The 22,134-nt window shown below is 27.5% G+C and overlaps 1 protein-coding gene and 1 long non-coding RNA gene across 5 annotated transcripts in view; one reads left to right on the top strand and one right to left on the bottom strand.

The window, feature by feature from the left end:
• The window catches only part of LOC107445773 (Sequence-specific single-stranded DNA-binding protein), a 254,058-nt gene that overhangs the window by 140,547 nt on the left and 91,377 nt on the right, over positions 1-22,134 (top strand). The gene's annotated exons all lie outside the window — the stretch shown is intronic.
• The window catches only part of LOC107445774 (uncharacterized), a 54,049-nt gene that overhangs the window by 8,295 nt on the left and 23,620 nt on the right, over positions 1-22,134 (bottom strand). Inside the window, exon 2 of the long non-coding RNA XR_006225810.2 lies at positions 14,977-15,037. This is a non-coding gene — a long non-coding RNA (uncharacterized lncRNA). The remainder of the gene's footprint in view (positions 1-14,976; positions 15,038-22,134) is intronic.

Genomic DNA, 22,134 nt, shown 5'->3' with positions numbered 1-22,134 from the left:
ATAAATATTTTTTTTTTTTTTTTTTAACTTACAGATTTTGAATTGTACTTAGTCCATTTTAGCTGCTCAAAGAATTCGTCTTTTTTGCGTTTATTTATTTGTTTATTTTTTACAGAAAATATGTAAGATTTGGGAATGGAACGGATTAGATTTTAAGTGAAAGAGTTTGGATTCTTTGAAAAGCTATAAGCCAATAATGGTTTTATTTTTTTCCGTGGACACACTATTTATTTGAAGTGGAAAATACTTTTTGATAAAGTTATATGAAAGGGATATAGAATTTAAAAAATCATTTTAGTAACGGAGGAATGAAAATATGAAAGAATATCCCAGAGCATAAGTCGAGGAATAATTTTCTTTTTTTTATTTGATATTTTTCGTTTCTAATATTTCTATTACATGCTTAAGTACAAGGTGATGAAAAAAAATAAATAACAGGGTAATTCAAAAATAACTTTCTGAAAAATTTCCTGAATCAAACTACAGCTGAAAAAAAGCATTCAATAAAAAAAAAATAGTAATAAAAACTTGCTGAAGAAGAAAAAATTAAAATAATTTTTTTTTGTAAAAATTGTCTTAGAATTTTATTTTAAAATATATGTTGTAAAATTTTGCATATTTTTTAGAATTTCTTACGGGTGGAATCAAATTTTTACACTGTCTTTTTGTGGTCTATGTTAGCAGCGGTTCTCAAAAGTTGTAGAACCCTAAGGTACCGCGGCAGTTACGAGTATACTCCACGAGTTAGAACTATATTTACAATTAATTGTAATTAGTGATTAATATTAACTGTAAACGTGATTTGTAATAAATGATTTGTAAGCGTGATAAGTGATTTGTAATAAGTAGTGATTTGTCGATCAAGGGTTCCATAATCAAAAATAATTGAGAACCACAATCTTTCTTGCGAAAGGGTTCTAAGTACCCCTTCTTTTCTTTGGATTACTGTTTATATAAATTATAAAAATAGCTATTCATTTTTGTTTTAAATCGATTTTTTCCCACTACGTTACATCCTTAACATTTCATAAATAAAATAATTAGAAATGAAATATCGGTATCAGATTTAGAGACGTCAGTATTATAAATTTTTGATTCTAATTTTCCTAAAGAAATAGAAACTTCAAAGCTTCATTGAGTTATATTTGTTTTAAAAGTTATGCAAACTTCAACTGATGCAGTTTATATTTGCAACTTTCATAATGAAACATTAATAATTATTTAGTTAATTATTATGTATTCAATTATACCATTTGATTGATTTAAGAAAGAAGTGATCGTCTTATTGACTTTTGTAATAGTATAAAAGTAATAAATAAACAAGCATTCGTTTACTCTTTATTATATATAAATTCAAAAAAGAAAATGAGGCAGAGATTTACTCTAATTTTGCGTAATATAAATAAATGAAAAATATATGTCATTCTTAAATCTAATTTAAACTAAAGATTAAGACTTATTCATCTAAATCTAAAAAAAATACTTAATTTATGAGTTATAAATTTCTTTTGCATATCACAAAATTTAAAAGTAAAAGCTCGATTAATTTGAGGAAAAAAGTTTCGTTATTTTTTTTCCATTATTCTAATTTATTTTTGATCAATAATATCCTTATTGCTGTATTCATAAAGTCTTTATTGCTGTATTCATAATTCATAAAATCGATATTATCGTAAGCTTTAATGACATTCTCTGCATCATTATTATTAATGACTGCTGTGTGTATTCGAGGAAATCAAAATATCTTGGAAAAGCAATATTTGTTTTAAATGGAAAAATACTGAAAATAGTAAAAAAGAAAAATGTTTTCTACTAATCATAATAAAAAGATTAGTATTCACAATTGTTGCTATTAGAGATGAGAGAGATATTATGTATATGGGATTAGAAAAAGCAATAGAAAAGAGTAGTAATAAAACATTTTATTTCTTTGCGTTGACAAACAAAGAAATGGCATTGGCTTATGCATTAAAATTCTTATAAATACTGAATTTATTTTAGGAATTTATTTATGTATTTTAATTTCATCTTATCCTCTTTTTAAACGGTGTACAGCGCGGGAAAAAAAGAGAACGAATTATCCGAAATAACTTTTGATGTAATGATTGGATTTTAACCTACTATTATTCAAACTTAGTCATTCACGAGTCTAATCTGATATATGCTGATTAATTAGTGCAGACGACATTTTAAGTTACGAAATTTGATTAAAAAAAATTAAAAAAAAAGCATTCTTTCTCCGAATAAACATACCATAATTATAAACGGGATTCAGATACTTGACCCTCAAAATATGGGGAAGGGGGTTACAGCAACCACGGAAATATGGTCCCAATCGTTTGGTCCGGAGAGCGATCGAAAGTTTGCGCCTCTTATTTTATTTTATAACCGTTGTTGATCAGCCGACCCAATTTCTGGTTTGCGATTACAAATGTTCAACTCCTTAATCTTGTAATTTTGAACCTAATCCAGAAGACGCAGGAACTGCTGGATCAAGTATTGAGCTCTTCGATGGTGATCAGCAATTTCTCGATAGCTCATAAATTAATTTAAACTGTTTATTTTAACTATTTAACGCCTTTGAGCAGTTGGCGATATTTTTAAATTAGCCAAAAGATCTTAACGTGATTTTTTGAAGATGTGTCTCGAAGGAAAATAAAAAAGCCACAGTTTAAGTATCTCACACTAAAAGCAAAGGGGCGATTTTAAAATATATTTATCAGCTTTCCGTGAATAATTATCCGGGCTTTAGATCGGACTAATAACTTTTATGTTTTAAAAGTTATTAAACTTTTTTTAAAAATCGCCAATTTAGCGTCCTTTTTTACCTAGATAAACATTATAAAAAACACTGATTTATTCTCATTTTTTGCAAATTGTTATGAGCCCCAATAATGCAGCATTTGGAAGTTTTTAATTTCCTTTTCACAATACTGTTAGTTATGGCTTTTCTCCATTATTGACGTTTTGGGTCACTTTCAGAATAAGCATAGACAGCGTTGGCTTTAGATAGGCTAAACTTTGCCTAGCTGTCATGAGTAGCTATTGCTAACTCACAGCGCTTATGAAAACAGCATATTATTCGGGGAAAAAATCGCTATATCGTGTGACGACAGGGCCTTTGAGAAATAGCCTTAAAATTAAACCCCGTTGCGTAATAAATTGAATACTTAACTTCAAAACTAAGCAACATAAATTTCAAACAGCCAAAATTTTAATGTTTTGAATTAAACTTTTTTTTTTCTTTTCATATTTGTAAATCATACTAAAATGTATTGCAAATGCCTTTTCTATTTACTTGTGGTATAAAAAATGATGGTTTAATATTTAAATACATTTGACCTAATTTTATTTCTCTTAATAAGATTTTAAGTGTCCATACACTGGGCCCGTGTCCAAGAGGTCGAGGGTTTGATCCCCGCCTGAAGACTCCCCGTGTCGTAAATGGTGACAGGCTCACGTAGAATCTGGCGGGTCACAAAGTCCCCCATGTTCCCATAACAAATCACACTTCTGGGGCAGTGTTTCCCAAATGTATGACTTTTAATTACCCTTTCTAAATTTTTTGTAACGCTGTGTACCACTAATAAAGAAATGAATGTATATTTTACTAAAATTATAAAAAATATAATTTTATAAATATAATTTTATAATTATAAAAATATAATTTATAAAAAATTGCACAAAAATTAAAAATCACAACTGGCTGTTGACACCACTAATTATTCACTGTTAACACTGCCAAAAACAGCCAGTAGAAAAATACGTAATCATAAATTTTCATGGCTTCGCTTTGTTTTAAAATAAAAGTTTTTAAAATTTTCGTTTGTTGCAAGATATTTCGCATTAGAACGCGTACCCCCACGAAACTGTTCCCGTTCCCGTAACCCTGGGGATACACGTACCACACTTTGGGAAACACGGGTACTGATTCAGGAGTTTCCTTAACTTCTGGATTGGGTTCAAAATTACGAGACTACAGAGTTGAACATAGGTAGTCGTAAACCCTAAATAGGGTCGGCCTGTTCAACGACGGCTATAAAAATAAAAATTCTAAAGTGTTTTTTTCTTTTTATTAATTGCATTCAGAGAATTGCGGACGTGATAATAAAATTGACATTTAATTTATCTACAAATAAAAATGTTTATTGAAACAGTTTCTTTGAAAGGAAAATGCAATATCTTATTTTGGAATAATAACATTAAACAAATTCAGGAGAAAAGCAAGATTAAATTTTTGCAAATCGTGATATTAATTTGCCAATCGTGATTCACGTGACTACTCATTTCAAACCGTTTAAAATAAATTTCCATTTTGGTGTTTTGTAAAATTGTCAGGTATGCAATTAAGCTTTCAAGTCATTTATGCCAGATCTTTTCATTTCGCGAGAAGAATTTCAATTACTTCTCTTCTCCAAAAGTGTTGTTTTTCAAATTTCGGTTACATTAATTCTGGCTTTTGTAGGTAGTCGACATAAATAAAGTTTGGAAAGGAAAGATTAATGGGGAATAAATACATTAACTTAGAATTCCAACTTGTTTATGATTCACGTGTTTTACATAAAAGAGCTTATGAATAGTTTCCTTTTAATTATTGACTGATGCTATCTGAGTTGAATGTTGTAATTAAATTCCAGAGATCTGTGTTTATCCTATTTTGTCGTATGTAATTAAGAGGGCGAGGAGAATATGTAATTTATAAAAGTGTCTCAGTTTTGACAATTTTAATTAACTCATTGATGTTTTAATACACTTTTAAAGTTACATTTATTATGTCTCTGAGGAAAAGTTTTTTTTTTTTGTTCATTTAAATTTCAAGTAAAGAGAAGTAAAAATAACGTGAAATGTTGCTTGATTAATATAACTTCATTCGCTTCAAAAATGCACTAGTTGGAAATAATGGTCGACGTTTTCAAGAGCTCAAAAATAGGCGCCCGTTTTCAAGACGTGCCAGATGTGAACGAGTAGAAACAATGTGATTTCAAATATAAAACGTAAGGTCGCCACCAAAAAAGGAAAAATAAGATTGAGAAACAAAACTTTAAAAAAAAAAAAAACATTAATCGAGAGAGAGAGAGAGAAATAAAAAGATGAAAAATAGAACCAAAAAAAAAAATCGAAGGGGCCAAGAGGAACAGATCAGGGTAAAATGCATTTCCACACGCTATGGAGGATTGTTGAGGTTTTTTTGTTTTTCATATTTAATCTTAGCCCTATTATGAAATACTATCTTAGGACGCAAGTGGAGAATTTTTATGAAAGAAAAAAAAGTTCGTATTTTAAAATAGTTTTTGTGCGATTAATTTCATTTAAACGTGACTACTATGACAAAAAAAATTATAAATATTTTGCTCCATTTTGGTTGAAAAAATTATAAAAATAAGTTTTAACTTTAAGTGAAAATTCTTGTGGAATGGAAAAATTAAATAAAAACTAAACTTAATGGAATTTATAATTTGGTTTAATAATTTATTGCCTGTTTATTAGCAATAAATTTCTATTTCGATTAAAAACCTTGCACGTCCAATCTACAATTTTTCAACCAGTTCGTTGCCATTTTACAATCTGACTTCGTTGATCTAAACTGACTAATGTTAGTCTAATCCTATAAATCTAGCCTATTGAAAACTATTCTAATAAAGAAAATGGAGATTGATTTTTATAGCAAATTTTCTCGCATAATAATACAGAAACAAGCATAATTTATCTGCAATCTACATATACATATTAAAAAAAAGTTCTAGCGTGCAACATTGTCTAGTTGTTCTGTGGTCTCCAAAGGATTAAGAACACAGACCATCACTCAAAATGCGGTTTTAGGCTTCAAACTCCCCAAAAGAAAAGAAACCGAGGACTATTTCAAAGATAAAATAAATAGATGGTGCGAACAGGAGGGATGGAGGAATGGAAAGAAGGAAAAAAAAAAATAATAATAAGAGGGATTAAATGCAAGCGGATGACGGACTTGGTTTCAAGAAGCTTGGCAACAGCTGTTGCAATAGCTCCATGAAAAGAGCCATCTTTTTCTTCTAATGGGTACTATTCATCTCCAAGAAGACGAGGGGGTCCCTTTTTTTTCTTCTTTTTCCACCTGACCTCAACTTTTTTAACTTGAGATGTCTGTCTTGACTACAACCAACAGCTGGCAGTGAGGGGTGGAGGCATATGAGCCACTCTTGTTGGCAATACAAGCCTGGGAAATTTTCGGACGAGATTTTTCGAAAGGAGAGTTTTAAATTTCTTTTTACACTTTTATGGTTATTATCTGCTCTGAAAAAGGAATTTTTTTCTCCCTCCATGCGTTTCAATGAGGCTGGATTTCAGTGGATAACAATGCCGAAATGTTTTCTTGCAACGATTGCAACAAGGCTTTGCAATTTGCATGCTTCGATAAGACTTAACTTCCACCTGTCTTCTTGAACAAGGAAAAAAATAAAACTCTTTCATTTTTATGATGAATTTTTCGTATGGTAATATTGGGAAAAAATTTCACCTCTCAACACTTTTTTTTCTCCTCTCCTTTGGTATAAGTCAATTTTTCTATCGGAAAATTAATGACTCTTTATCAAAAATGAATTTTCGCCTTGTTTTTTTAGTGAAATTTTTTTTTTCAGTTTAAAGACATTATCTTTGGGCGTTTTTTAAATATTAAATTATTAAAAGGATCTTTAACATTTTAAATAAAAAATGGGATTGAATTTAATGCATTATTTAATGATGCAAGAGCTGAAGTACTATGTCGTTCCTCTTATTATCTCGTTACAATATTTTCTAAGCTTTTTTCATTACCTATTTCGATTTTAACTATTTATTTATTTACAGGTACTGACTGAGATTCAAATTCGATTCTGCTCATCTCACGTATCTGTTACTTCAAACAATCAACCTAAATTACTGATATCTTATTAATTAAGTTGTTCTTCTTATAGAAAACACTTGAGATTAAATTATCTTACTCAAAAATTGATATAAACCGAAAGCTACGGCTTTCTCGAGAGCTTCCACGCATTCATTCAAATTCAGATCAGAACATTCATCTCAAATATGTAGCATATGAATCTCTTCACTTGCCTTTATCGACCAGTTTCAGAAAACGGTCAGATATTGCATTTTGCTATGAAACATATACTGGTTTTTCTTTCTTCTAACCATCTGCTCTAAAAACTTATTTTGAGTCCACTAAGAGTGAAATCTGATTCTGCTCATCTCGCATATTACTTTAAAAATTTATTTCGATTCTAGATATTCAGTTTTTCAACTGTGACTGAAATATGATTCTGTTAATCTCAGATATTGCTTTCAACATTCATCTGCTCAAATAATCTGTATTAATTCTAGATATTTTGTTAACAACTGAGACTGAAATCTGATTCTGCTCATCTCGCATATTACTTTAAAAATTTATTTCGATTCTAGATATTCAGTATACCAACTGTGACTGAAATATGATTCTGTTAATCTCAGATATTGCTTTCAACATCCATCTGCTCTAAAAATCTGAATTGATTCTAGATATTTTGTTAACAACTGAGACTGAAGTCTGTTTCTGGGTATCGAGTTAATCAACCGAGACTGAAATAGGATTCTTTTTTTATCTCGCTTATTGCAGAATCTATTGCGATATTTAGCTGCTTAGAGTTACTTGAAATCTGATTCTGCTCATCCCACATATTACTTTAAAAATTTATTTCTATTCTAGATATTCAGTATACCAACTGACTGAAATATGATTCTGTTAATCTCAGATATTGCTTTTAAAATCCATCTGCTCTAAGAATCTGAATTGATTCTAGATATTTTGTTAACTACTGAGACTGAAGTCGGTTTCTGTTCATCTCACAAATTGTTCTCAAGATCTATCTGCTTTAAAAAAAAATCGAATCTAGGTATTGAGGTAATCAACTGAGACTGAAATATGATTATTTTTTTTTATCTCGTTTATTTCTGAATTTATTTCGATATTTAGCTACTTATAGTTACTGAAATCTGATTCTGTTCATCTCATATTATTAGCCGGCAATCTATTTCAATATTTAGCTACTTATAGTTGTTACTAGTACTGAAATTTGAATCAACCCGCATCTCTTAAAACAATGAACATGAATTATTGAAAATGTTCTTTAAATGAAAACTACTCCTTCCTTTAAGAGCTTCTCTGTTTGCATTCATTTCAGACATATAGCGTATTATTGGAAATATATTTTCTTTAAAAATAATCAAGACTCTCCATGTTCGCCTTCATCAACCAGTTGCAGAACACGGACTGCAGTAATTGCATTTTTCTTTTGAAACCAACGCCGATCCCTTTACTCGCAAAATCTAAACAAGAGCCCAGGCCATCTGCTCAATACCATCTTCGGAAAACTGCGCTTAAAATAATAATTGTTATGATTATCTATCCTGAGATCTAAATTACAAGCGTTGTGTCGGAAAGCAGATAGTTTCTTCCTTTTATCGGATTATTGGACGATGAATGCAAACCACCCTCTCTGCAAGGTAATAACGGGAATTCAGAATGAAACTTCAATACAGCGATTATCGTAGCGAATTTTGTCATTTCGTTTTCATTGTGTTTCGCTTTTATCTGCGGAATTGATCGGCGGATTTTCAATTTATGTCGCGGGAAACAATACTCTGCGACATAGAAAGGTGGATTTGTTAGTGGATCACGCAAAAGGATTCCTTGAATAATTGATGTATTCGATGATAGGTGAATTTGGAATCGCTCGTCTGTAATTCTAATTCATCGTGATCGGAGATAGCACAAGAACGACCGTTTGTGTTATAACTACCAATACGGCCAGACAGCTTTGAGGTACTTTAATAGCGAATGATCCTATTTAACGCATGTCAAATCATGTTGTATAAATTTGCTGACATTTTTTAAAAAAAAATCGATTTATCGCTTTGAGAGAAATGATCAGTAATCACCGAATTTCCGAATAAATGTAATTAGTGTTTAGTTACCAGTAGAACCTGCGGAAAACTTTTTAAAGTTGTGTTGCAGGTTGTTCTACTATCATAGTATAGGAGTCAGAAATATAAAGGAAGTAAATAATCTGCTCATATAGGCTATTATTATTTAAGCGGGGAAAGACAAAAAAGGAAAAACGTTATCATAACCTGACGAATTATTATCGAGAAAGGTGAGCGTTAAAAAAATCAAAACCGATTTAGTTATCGAGGAAAAAAACTATAAGGGAAATGAAAGATATTTGTTAGAAACACTTTCATGTTTCGCTCAGCAATCTGATTTTACTAATATCGTCGTGAATAATGATTTTCTAAACTGAAACAACCGTTTTCCGTTAATTTTATGAAATTAACCGAATAGTCAACTAATGGCTTACCGACCGTCTAATTCTGATTATTATCCGAATTAATGCATTATAACTGCCGGTTCATAAGAAAGTGAGCTAATACCGATATTCGCCATAGATGTTAATATTTCTACATAGCGAAAACGGATTTACGAGTTATTACTCGTATTATGGAAATTTTGGACCAGTGAAATTTTAGTATTGATCAAATTTATTACAACTTTCATATGGTGTAAAGTTAAACCATATTATCGTATTTCTAAAGCACGATTGGCTCATCTTGAACGAAACCTTGTTTCAATTTAACACTTTATTAAGGTTCAAGAGAGTTGTGCCATATTAGGGTTAAAGGTACCGATATTATGGTCAACATTGAATTGGCATCTCTGCGAGTGTATTTCCTTTTAACAATTATAATTACAGTTAGACATCTATATTCAGAAAAAAATAAAAAGCCAGCTTTTTTTCTTCTTTTTTTTTGGTACAGGAATTTCAAATTACGGAAGAAAAAACCAGTTTAAGCCTAACTATTAGGTAAAACCTCTGATATATTTTCCCAATTTTCTTTAAGAAAAACAATTCTTTCGGTTATTAAATGTTACCAATAACTCTTTTGATAAACAAAAACAAAATATAATTCCACTCTTTTCCTAAACAATAATACAAATTTTATTAACTTTCTAATCGAAAAAAAAAAACGGTTTTATTTATTACTGATCACGCGATTTACTTGGTTGCTTTTAACTGAAGTTTATTGACCGAAAAATTGCAATATAGTACATTTAAATAAAAAAAAAAGTTAATTTAAAAATCACTATTTATTTATGCAGTTAAAATCAATATTTAATTACGCAGTGTAAACAAGGTTTCAAATACAAAATGTAAACGAGCTGAAATGATCAAATATTATATTATTTAGCTAATTTAGAAATAATGAGCAGTTTCGTAGATGGAATATATTTCTTAGTTTTAAATTGTTAATACTGAATATTGATGCAATTTTGGAAAAGCAATTTTTTTTTTTTTTTTTTTTTTTAATTTTTGCCGGNTAGTTGGAATTATTATTATTTTTTTTTGGGGGGGGGGATGCAGGTGCACAGAATAATGGACGGGATTGGTGAAAAGTGAGTTAAAACACCTGACTAAAATAACAAAAGAATTTTTTTTTTAATTAATTTGCAATATTAAAAATTGAATTATTGTCAATTTTGATAGGCTATTGAGTTTTTGATCCATAATAAATTTTACTGGTAACTACATATATTTTATATAGTATTAATAACCTTTCTTTTTTTCCCTTCATAATTCATCAAAAGCTAAGTAGCTATAACATAGAAATGATTTGTAAGTGGGTATATTGATTTCTTAAAAGTTGGTATGTTAATTCTTTTGACAAATAATTAATTTTGAACCCTTGGCAAAAATTTATGCACAGCGAACTTTCATTTAATAGCTTTTCAAAGAAACCAAACATTTCTTTTGTTAATTATTTATTCTCTTTTTTGTTTTCTCGAAAGAGAACTTTTAATTTCTACTTTACATTTTGCACAAAATTTAATTCGTTTTTTAAGAGTCCGAGAAAAAAGAAAAGTTGGAAAAAACGATTTTGCAGTCAGTAAATCCCTGATTTCAAAACGTTGCAGCCTGTTCTTCGTCTTTTTTTTTTCTTTTTCTTTTTTTTTTCTTGCGTAAGAGCAGGCTGCGGGCAATCATTAAGAATTTGTAAAACCCATTTATATTGATCATAAAAGTAAACCTCGACTGTTAAATTGCCTTTTGTTTGTACTTTCACATCCAATCGAAGGACTTTATTTACTTTAATTTCTCCTCTTACCGGTATGATTATTGGGAACGGTGAGTTTTACATTTCAGAATTAAAAAACAAAAGCTATTAAGTATCGTTTTTTCCGTTAGTTTTGTGTTGCAAAAAGATTTTTAAAAAAAAAAATCCATAAAATAATTTTTTTGATTAAAATGTTGAGATGAAATGATGTCTATTTGCGAACGCCATTTTTGTGATTATGTTTCTAGAATTAAGTATTCTCATTTAAAATTTAATCTATATTTTTTAAAGAAATTGTTTACCATTTGTTAAAAGAAAATCAAATTTTGTATATTCTCGATATCTCAAAAACTTTGTTATGTCAAAAAAATATTTTCTTCCCTTGGCATTATATATTTACCTAATGTTAATTTGAATTCCTATGTCGAAAGGTTTCTTCTCAAAATCTTGTTATGCCGAATTTTTTTTCGAAATAGAGAATGAATTTTTTCGGAAAAATCACAACGAAAGTTAATTGTAAACCAATTCTTTTCTATTTAAATGCATACTATTATTTTTGTCTTACTTTTAAAAATAAAATTATAATTGTTGTATTTAGACTTATAGTCAACTATCATTTCATACACATTTATTAGTAGTTATTATAATGTTTCATGACTCTACTTTTTAGAGTAATATTTTAGAATATATTTTTCTACTTTTTCGAACATATTTAGTTCTGAACTTGCTATCTCGAAATTATTTTAGCGTCCCTTCAATTTTCTACTAATAAATATGTTTGTACTGATAGTTGACTATAAGTCTAAATACAACAATTATAATTTTATTTTTAAAAGTAAGATATAATTGTAGTATTTAGGCTTATAGTCAACTATCATTTCATACACATTTATTAGTAGTTTATTCTTATGTTTCATGACTTTACTTTTTAGAGTAATATTTTAGAATATATTTTTCTACTTTTTAGAACATATTTAGTTCTGAACTTGCTATCTCGAAATTATTTCCCGAAATTATTTAATTATTAATTATAAGCGTCCCTTCAACTTTCTACTAATAAATATGATTGTATTGATAGTTGACTATAAGTCTAAATACAACAATTATAATTTTATTTTTAAAAGTAAGACGAAAATAATTAAGCATTAAATAGAAAAGAATTGGTTTACAATAAATTTACATTGTGATTTTTCCGAAAAAATGTAATTTTCTATTTCGAAAAAAATTCGAAGTAAGAATTTAAATTAACATTAAGATGATATATGTATAAATTATTTATATAAAAATCTTTTTTTTTTTGACGTAACAAGTTCGATATATATATTATATATATATAACATATTAAATAAATACAAAAAAACACGAAGAAGATTACGGAAAACAATAAGTTTCATTTATTGCTCATAAGCTGTAAGTAAATAGAACTCATAAAATAAGTTCAAAATGAAGATAAAACAAAGGAAAACTACAGATTAATGAAAAAAGGGGAAAAAAGAAAATTCATAATAAAAATAACAAAAACTTGGGGAGGGGGGGGGAAATCTGAAAAAACGGATAGAATTCTTTTAAAAAATCCGGAAAATAAAAGATATAATCTTTTCATCAGCCCACACGATTATATCCCCAAAAACTATTGTCTGTTAACTCACACTATTGTATTGATATATTTTGCTTTGGCTATATTGATACAATATTGGAAAGCACTCTTTTTTACGGATATAAAACGGGATTTTACGGATATATACGTGTGGGCTGATGAAAATATTATATCTTTTATTTTCCGGATTTTTTAGAAGAATTCTATCCTTTTTTTTTCGGATTTCCCTCCCCCCCAGTTTTTGTTATTTTTATTATTAATTTTCTTTTTCCCCCTTTTTTCATTAATCTGTAATTTTCCTTTGTTTTATATATATATATATATATATATATCGTGAAATTTAAAAGTAATTTTCATTCAGCCGAGTTTTATCTTAAAATTATTTAACATTTCTTTGGATAATTTATTCCCGTTCTTTCAAGAACGGACATTAGTTTCCTTTTCTTAATTTTCTTATATCCGCTGTTTTATATTTTGCGCAACATTTTATTTTTTTCTTAGTGGCAGAGTAAAAGAAGAAAAGTTGGAAAACGATTTTGTAGTCTTTAAATCCCTGATTTCAAAAGGAAGCAGCCCGTATTTTTGATCTTTTTCCTCTCCCCGTAAGCGCGGGCTGTGGGCAATCATTAAGAATTTGTAAAACCCATTTATATCGATCATAAAAAGTAAACCTCGACTGTTAAATTGCCTAACTCTTCTGTTTGTACTTCCACATTGAATCGAAGAGTTTATTTACTTAAATTTCCTTTTACCGGTATGATTATTGGGTACGGTGAGTTTTACATTAAAGAATAAAAAAGAAGCTTAATCAGTATCGTTTTTTCCGTTAGTTTAATGTTTGTATAACAAAGAGATAAAAAATAAATAAGATAGATCGACATTCATAGAAATAATTATTTTGTTAGAAATGTCGCGATCAAATAATGTTTATCTGCGTACTCTATTTTGTTGTTATATTTTTGAAGTCAAATAATTTTTTTTTGAAAGTGTTTTAATATTTTTTTCAAAATAATGTTGCATAATTAATATTTATGAAAAAAAACATTTTTTGTTATACTTATAGAAAGCATACCGCGTAACTCATTTAAATAATTTAGATAAATTCATTCTTATTCAAATATATTTAATATTTCATTTCATTATTCTTATAATAGATAAAAATAACAATTTTGTCTAAAAAGTTGGAAGTTCTGTTTATTTGTCATTCCATTTTGTTATTGTACTTCCGAAATCGAAGCGAAAATGTGCTTTTTCTTTCTAAGCAATTTTGCATAATATTATCGTTAATAAAATATATCATTATTTATTAAAAGTAAGATTCATTGTATGATCATATAATGATTATTTTTATGATTTATATGTAAATAGAAATAACATTCATAAAAACTATTTTTATGTTAGAAAATTTGAGTTAAAATAGCGATATTTGCATGCTTCATTTTGTTATTGCAGTTTTAAAAATAAAAACTTTTTTTGATATTGTTAAAATAAATTGTTTAATATTTATTAAAAGAAAATCTTATTTTATCATCCTTAAATTAAAAAAAAAATTTTTTTTATGAAACTCATTCAAAAATTAATGACTTGTGATTATAGTTGTGTTCATTTAAAGACGACTAAACTAATAAAGCATATAAAAAAAACTAATTCAGTTTGGAAAATAATTAAATTAATTTTCATTTCAATGAAAAAATTATATCTCGTGAATTTCGCTCGAAAGTTATTTAACATTTTCATCTTGTGGCATTGATTTTAAGTACATTCAATATTTTCTTTTGATGAAATGACGAACTAATTTTTAATTTACTTTTTTTTTCCACTTGAAATTATGTTTGAATTATTTAAAGTAAGAACAAATTAAAATTATTTTCTCCTTTATGAAATTAAATGCAAATTAACTTTATGCGTCTCCTCTTTTTATGGTTTTTATTCATTTTTTTAACCCTTTTAATAACTAAAATAATTAAATATCTCAAGTAAATTTCTTTCCTTCAATATTTTATGATTTATCTATCATAAATATTAAATAGATTAAACTTCTTAATATAATAATATTAAAAATCGTTGTCTTAATGCTTTGTAATCTCAATAATTTATTAAATGGATTTAAAATTAATTAATTTTGGCATAACGGAAGCTTTATAAATTAAAATTGTCATTCATTTTGCGATAGACCCAGAAATGTTATTTGAATATACTGTCGGATGTTTTAAAAAATATTTCTCCCAAAAGCAATAAATTACTTTAAAATTTACTAAACAAATAAAATTGCTTACCTTCTGGGATATAAATCTATTCTTCTTTAAGCAATTTGTCTGGTATTGTGTTTGGAATTATCTGAAAAATATATATATTGAAGTAAATTCACAAATAATGATAAAAAAATGATTAATAAAACTTCATCGAAGTAAATTCATAAATAATGATTAAAAAAATGATTAATAAAACTTTATTGAAGTAAATTCATAAATAATGATAAAATAAAATGATTATTTAATAAATTAATCAAATTAATTATCTTGAAAAGTTCGTCTAAGTAAAGAATTTTTTACAGAGACTAAATTTACATTGCCCTCTTGAATTTTATGATTTAATTAACTAAAATAAGTTTAATGGACAGTTATGTTAAGTTATATTTGAATGAATTAAAAAAAAAAGGTATGTTTANACAGAGACTAAATTTACATTGCCCTCTTGAATTTTATGATTTAATTAACTAAAATAAGTTTAATGGACAGTTATGTTAAGTTATATTTGAATGAATTAAAAAAAAAACTAACGTTGTAGTGAATAGAAATACCAAGAAGCTGTTAAAAAGGACATTTTTCTTTAATGAAAACAGTCTTATATATATTTTTTTAAAACGTTTTTTAAACCTAAATATTCGAATATATTTGCCCCGTGCCATTTTTATATAATGTAACGACTATTTAAAACGAATTTTCGTTGAAATTTTGTATTTTGCCATATAAAATTACGTTCTTTAAAATTATGAAAAAATTTTACTTCTCACAAATCTTATTTTTTCGACTATTAAATACAATTATAAACAATAATAAATAATTATTATTAATTATTTTTTGCATGGAATTATCTTTGAACGTCGAGGTATAGCGAAATACGCAAAAAGTAAAATTAATATTAAGGTGGCGAAACATTTGACCACTCCTGGCCAAACTATTGAGACCATACCACCACCTCCTTAATTTGTAGGGTCAAGTATCCAAATATATCCAATAAAAGGTATGTTTATTCAGAGAAAGTGCGTTTTTGCAACTTAAAATATCGTTTGCACTATTTCACTAGCATATTTGATATTACACTCGTGAGCCATTAAGTTTGAGTCCTATTACTTGAAAATTCGATCATTAGCGATTAAAAGCTACTCATGATGTTCCGTTCTATTTTCTTCTTTTTTTTCTTTCTTTCTGTTCTGTGCATACGTTCTGAAAAAACTGCTCATACTATAGAGCAATCATGTTTCATACTCGCCGCTATAACGTCAACAATGTACGTGAAAGAGATTTTAAATTTTACGTTCTTTCTAACGTCGTTTACGTTAAGCGCAGTCTAACCGATTCTGATTTTGGTGACAGTAAAATATTGCAGTTCAAAATATAGCTGAATTTTTTTCCCCCGCTAATCATTTAAGTTTTATCAAACCTTTCTTTATTAGTATTGTTTTGCCTTTTCTCGAAGTTATCTATGCGTTTTTTTTTTTCTAATATGTTTAAAATTAAGCTTAATTATTTTCAAATCTGAGTTAGCCTTTAAAATTTATTTGTTAGAGAAAGTTTTTCTTGAAAATATTTGTTCTGACAATTATCTTTCTCGTTCTCCTTTACCAATGCCTAATTACATTAGTTCTTTTGTTATTATCTTATTAAGAAAAGAAAAAANCTTGCAGAATTTTGCTATGAAGCTTTAAAAAAAAAATATCTGCAAGAGCGAGTCTTTATTTTTAACTAATTAAATTTTTGTGAGATACATTTAAAAATCTGTTTATTTCTACTTCAAGTTTTTCCACTAAATTAAATTTGTTCTTTGCTCAATGCAAATATTTATTTTCCTCTCAAAAGGAAATCATTGGAGTATTTTGTTTATACAAAGATTCGAAAAACGAATAATGGTCTCTTTTATTTAAATGGAAATTTTAAATGGTTATTCGCAATGTTTCTTTGCTTTTAATGCTATGATTTAGTTTTTATATGCTGTATAAAATGGCATAAATTTTAATACGCTGGCGTTGTTTAGAAAGAATATTTGATGGAAACAGTAAATCTCAACATTTTTGTACAGCAAATGAGTATGTTTCAAATCAAAAGCAGATTTATTTTGTGAAATTGAAATAAAAACGACATTTTTGATAAATATATTACTTTAATCTATGTATTCATAAGTTATGCATTAGAATTTCGTTTTAAAAAGTGCTATGGATGGCTCTATCGTATCGTGAAATTGATTATTTTTTTTAAAGAAAAATACGAGAGTAAATTAAATTGAAGTCTGAAATATTCGAAACAAATTTTAAAATTGCAAAGTATAACTTTTTCTTTGAAAAGCGATGATTTTAAAGCATCAATATCGAAATCTCTATTAAATAAATCTTTAGTTTCTTTCTGCTTGGAGTTAAATAGGAGAAGAAATGCATACGTTTAAAAAAAAATTTACATAAAATTTATCCAATGTTATAATGAAATGAACCCATCTTGCAATTTATTTAAAGAAAGAGTATACGATTTGAAACAATGCTTCTAAATTTTCCTAAATCTCAAGAACTGCATATTTTTCAAACTCAAAAACAAGGGAATTCATTTCAAAATAATTTTTCTTTTTATTAGCTAATTTATATTTTATAATCTGGGGTTTTGCTTACTCTTAGAACAAGTGAAAATAAAAGGAACGTGGGACTTGAAGTTACAAAGGGGGGGGGGTGAATTATTCTGTTGAATCAAATCAGAATAAATTTAATGAATCATATCACTACTTAATAATTTCATAACTTACTAGATAATTTCATATTCTAACAAATCATTTAATAACTTAATAAACCAATTAATACATTAATCAATTTGTAACTAAGGTCAATTCAAAACTTAAATCATTTCATAATTTTCATATATCAATTCATAAAACTTAATGAATCAATTAGCGGCCATTTAGATGAAATGGATTTTGTTACAGTCGCTTAATTAGTCTTTAACTAATTGCAAACTTAATGAAAATGTTGGGAATTTCGTTTTAATTCAGAAGTCAATAATAAGTATCTTTGAAAATATGCTTAAAGGCGAAAAAAAAATATTAACAAAAGGATTTTTCAACCAGCCAGATTGATTTTGCGATTTGTTTTAACCTATTTTTATAAATGAAATAAATAAAAAAAATAATATCGATTTCAATCTTACGATTTTTTTCAAGTGTTATTATTGATAAATAAAACGCCATACCAATCCCAGGTTTTGTCTGCAAACATATAAACTCTGGAATAAAAATTGTCTCTATTCTTTTTTTTTCACCTCACTGAAAGCATTTGGACTTATGATCAATGTTTACTTACATTTTCTCCTAGAACGCTTTGTTTTCTCGTACAAAAAGAGCTAAAAGCGAACAAACAAAATAAAAACTGTTCCATGTTTCGAAAATGGATGAAGAGTGGAAACTTTTTTTTTTACTTCCCCCTTTTCCTTTTATTACTATTATTGTTTATTGATCGAAGTAAAGAGGGGTCTTTCATTTTTGTGTTTACTTTTCTCCAGGCACTTAGAGAAGCTTAAAAATGCGTATAGCCTGGAATCGATTCCAGGTTCTTACACAGTTTTTATTACCTTTCATAAAGTAGTAGAGCGAACGCTTAGATTTTTCTCCAATGGATTTGTCATCCAGAAATAGGGAGAGAGATTTTTTTTCTTCCTTTTCTTTCCACAGCAAAGAGCGTGCTAGCTTATTTGAAAAATGCGTTTGCTGGCGATTTGCGTCTCGAATGTATATTACAGGCTGCAGTACTTATTTTACGCGGTGAATGTTGTCTTCAAATTGGGTATGTATCGGAAATACGATATTAGACATCGCCCCGGATTTAGATCTTTTACTTTGGAAAAGTAATTTGAGCTATAATGGTATGATGGAATGTTCAAGCAAACTACACCAAAGAGTATCGATCAACTTAATGTTTCTAATTTAAAGTACTATTGAAGCTTCAAAAGAATATTATTTAAATCCTTTTCCTAAATTGAATCGAAAATACGAGTTTCAGAATGAATTATTCTCTATCGATGATTTAATCCTAAACGCGTTTGAAATGTGGTACAAATATCCGAAACACATCAGACCTTACTTTTCATAAAGTAATGGTGTGATGATTTGATTTTTCACCCACGGATTTATTATTCAAAAATCGTGAAATAATTTATTTTTCTTTCCACGGCAGAGAACGTGCATTGAAAATTGCGTTTGTTGGCGATTTGTGTCCCGAATGTATATTATAGGCTGAAGTACTTATTTTACGCGGTGAATGTTGTCTTCAAATTGGGTATGTATCGGAAATACGATATTAGACATCTCCCCGGATTTAGATCTTTTACTTTGGAAAAGTAACTTGAGCTATAATGGGTATGTTGGAATGTTCAAGCAAACTACACCAAAGAGTATCGATCAACTTAATGTTTTCTAATTTTAAGTACTATTAAAGCTTCAATAGAATATTATTTAAATCCTTTTCCTAAATTGAAATTTGGTACAAATATCCGAAACACATCAGGCCTTACCTTTCATAAAGTAATGGGTTGATGTTTTGATTTTGTGGTATGGTGTATTGTTTAAGTACTCTATACTACAGAGTATCGATAGATTCCACATTTAAAGTAGTATTAAGCTTCGATGGAATCTTTAGCTCCCTTTTCTAAATTGAATCGAAATTACGAGTTTTTATGACGTATTTGTGCTTAAAATAGTTTTTTGCAGCTTTCATCAAGGAAAAAGCCACAGTTCAGTCTGGTAAATTACAATAAATAGCTTTGTCGAGATCTAGATATCACAAAATTGAAAATTATTATAGCTTTGTATTTGAGTATAATTTTAAATATTTCGCAATTATCTACTATAAAAATGGACTCAGTCGCTATAGAAATAAAATAGTTTTTAAATAAATAAAAAAATTATGATTTTTAGATTGCTTTGCAGCCGAAAGAATTGAAATTAAAATTTCGAATCTATTGATCTTTTATTTAGTAGATTTCGTCCCTTAATATACTCATAGTTTAATTTATTATTCCTTTTTTAAATTTAAACTCATAGAATTTAATTTATTTGAGATAGTTACAAATCGTTAATGGTTACATATATCGTGTTTATTAAAATAAATAAACAAAACTGTTTTATTTAATTATTAATTTAGCATTACAAGCAACAGAAAATATATTGAATATTTTCTCCCCAGTTTGACGAATTTTTAATTTTCGTAAAATCTTTATTAAGTTATAATCTAAGTTATATCTTTATTAAGTATGCAATATCGATAGAAATCTAATATAAAGAGTTTAAAAGCATTCCATATTTTTATTTTATTATCTAATATATGACAACACTATAGAGTGAATGGGAAATTCAATATGAATTAATTCGATTGCAAAAGAATCGCAATAGTCATAAACTGTGTCTACATATAATTAATTTATGATATTCATAATATAATCATTGATACATAAGCCGTTAATAATTTTATCCCTATGACCTTTTTATATTATAATTCGGGACATTTATTATCATCTGAATCATAGATAATTAAATAAAAATTGAAAAGGAAGCTTAAAATATTAATATTTATATTTCGGCATTAATGTAACAATCAAATAAATCGGTATAATTTGGATTTTAAAATCTCCTCTTACTTAAAAATTGCGCATTTATTTTAAAAAAAAAAAGAAAAGAAAGAAACTGAATATGATTTAAATTTTGAAATCTTCTTTAATTAAAAGTTTTTTTTTTTAACCCAAATAATCATTTATATTTTTTTTTCTCGTTCTTCCACATCGGTTATTATTTATGTGAGTGAATTCATTAATTTTATTACCAACTTCATCTCTGTGTGCTAATAGCGTTAATATATCTCTTCCCTTTTCCAATTCATTATTTTATTATAAATGTTAGTACAATCTTATATCGCTAATTATTGACTTTTTTACTGTAATAATTTATGAGATTTTCGAAAAGGATACAAAAGAAAAAAGAAATCCATTTATCTTGAATAAAACTTAAAAGAAATCGAAACGAAAGCTAATTAATGTTGGAGTTATTAAAAATGAAATTTTTTTTTCTCATTGAATTCGTTTATCTGCTAATTAGTTATTTTTGTTGAGGCTTCGTTGAGTTTTAAAGGTTAATGCATTTTATTTTTTAATTATTATTATTTTCTTTTTAAATTAAGAGAAAACTTTTCGTATTTAAAATAGGCATAGATGTTTTATTTTTGCAACTTATTCGTTTTTAATCTCTCCATTTTTATATCCTTTTTTTTTCTGCTTTATATTTTTGAATGAAATATTTGCGTTTGTATTAACTAGAGGATTTGTTTTATGCGAATTTCAAATAGAAAAAAAAAAATTTTAATTTTTTTTAATAATTATAAGTGCTGTTGGATTTTTTTTTTCTGTAATTAACACTTTTTTAAGATAATTTGGATTAATATGTATACAATCAATGGCAATAGGAGATTAATGGAGACGAATTTTTCAAAATCCTTTTTTTTTTTCTCTTTCGAATGAAAAAGCAATAATAAAATAAAAATTTCTCACAAAATTATATATATATATATTTTAATAACTAATAATTGCATATAAAACTTTAAAGCACAACAAAGGCTTGGAGCAATATAGTTTGAAAGCCATACTTTTTTTAAAGATAAAATTTTTCTAGAAGATGTCATCATTTCAATTAAAGGCTTAGTATTGTTTCTAGATTAATGCTTAATAAGCTTCCGAATTTTCACTAGATAATAGCGAATATTTAGAAAATCAAAGTTGCTTGCATGGAATTAAGTCTTTTTCTCGTAAGACTCTCTCCTGAAAATGGTGCTCATTACTAAAATGTCAGCGATATAATATTTCCCCTTGTAAGCAAGATCATTTTGAATTATTTTCTGATAGAAATTTTTAAATATTTTAAACCACACTTCTTTAAGTATCTACAAAATATTATCCACTCTATCTCACTGTTGCCATGACTAAGAACCTTGTCCATTTTTAAAAAATCTAACTTTTACGTGGGGTAAAAACACAGGTTTTGTTTTTACAAGGATCAAAATTACGTGACAGTAGTATCACGTAATTTTGACTCCTGTTTGGCGATGTAAACAATTCCTAAGCTGGTAGCCCTCTCCCTAATTTTCCATAGCACACCAACGAAAGGTACAATATCAACACAATCAGTAAAGTAACTGT

The sequence above is a fragment of the Parasteatoda tepidariorum genome, chromosome 9 (assembly GCF_043381705.1).
Source record: "Parasteatoda tepidariorum isolate YZ-2023 chromosome 9, CAS_Ptep_4.0, whole genome shotgun sequence".
Lineage (NCBI taxonomy): Eukaryota > Metazoa > Arthropoda > Arachnida > Araneae > Theridiidae > Parasteatoda > Parasteatoda tepidariorum.
The sequence above is the reverse complement of the archived record's forward strand: the minus strand, read 5'-3'. Positions and strand labels throughout refer to the sequence as shown.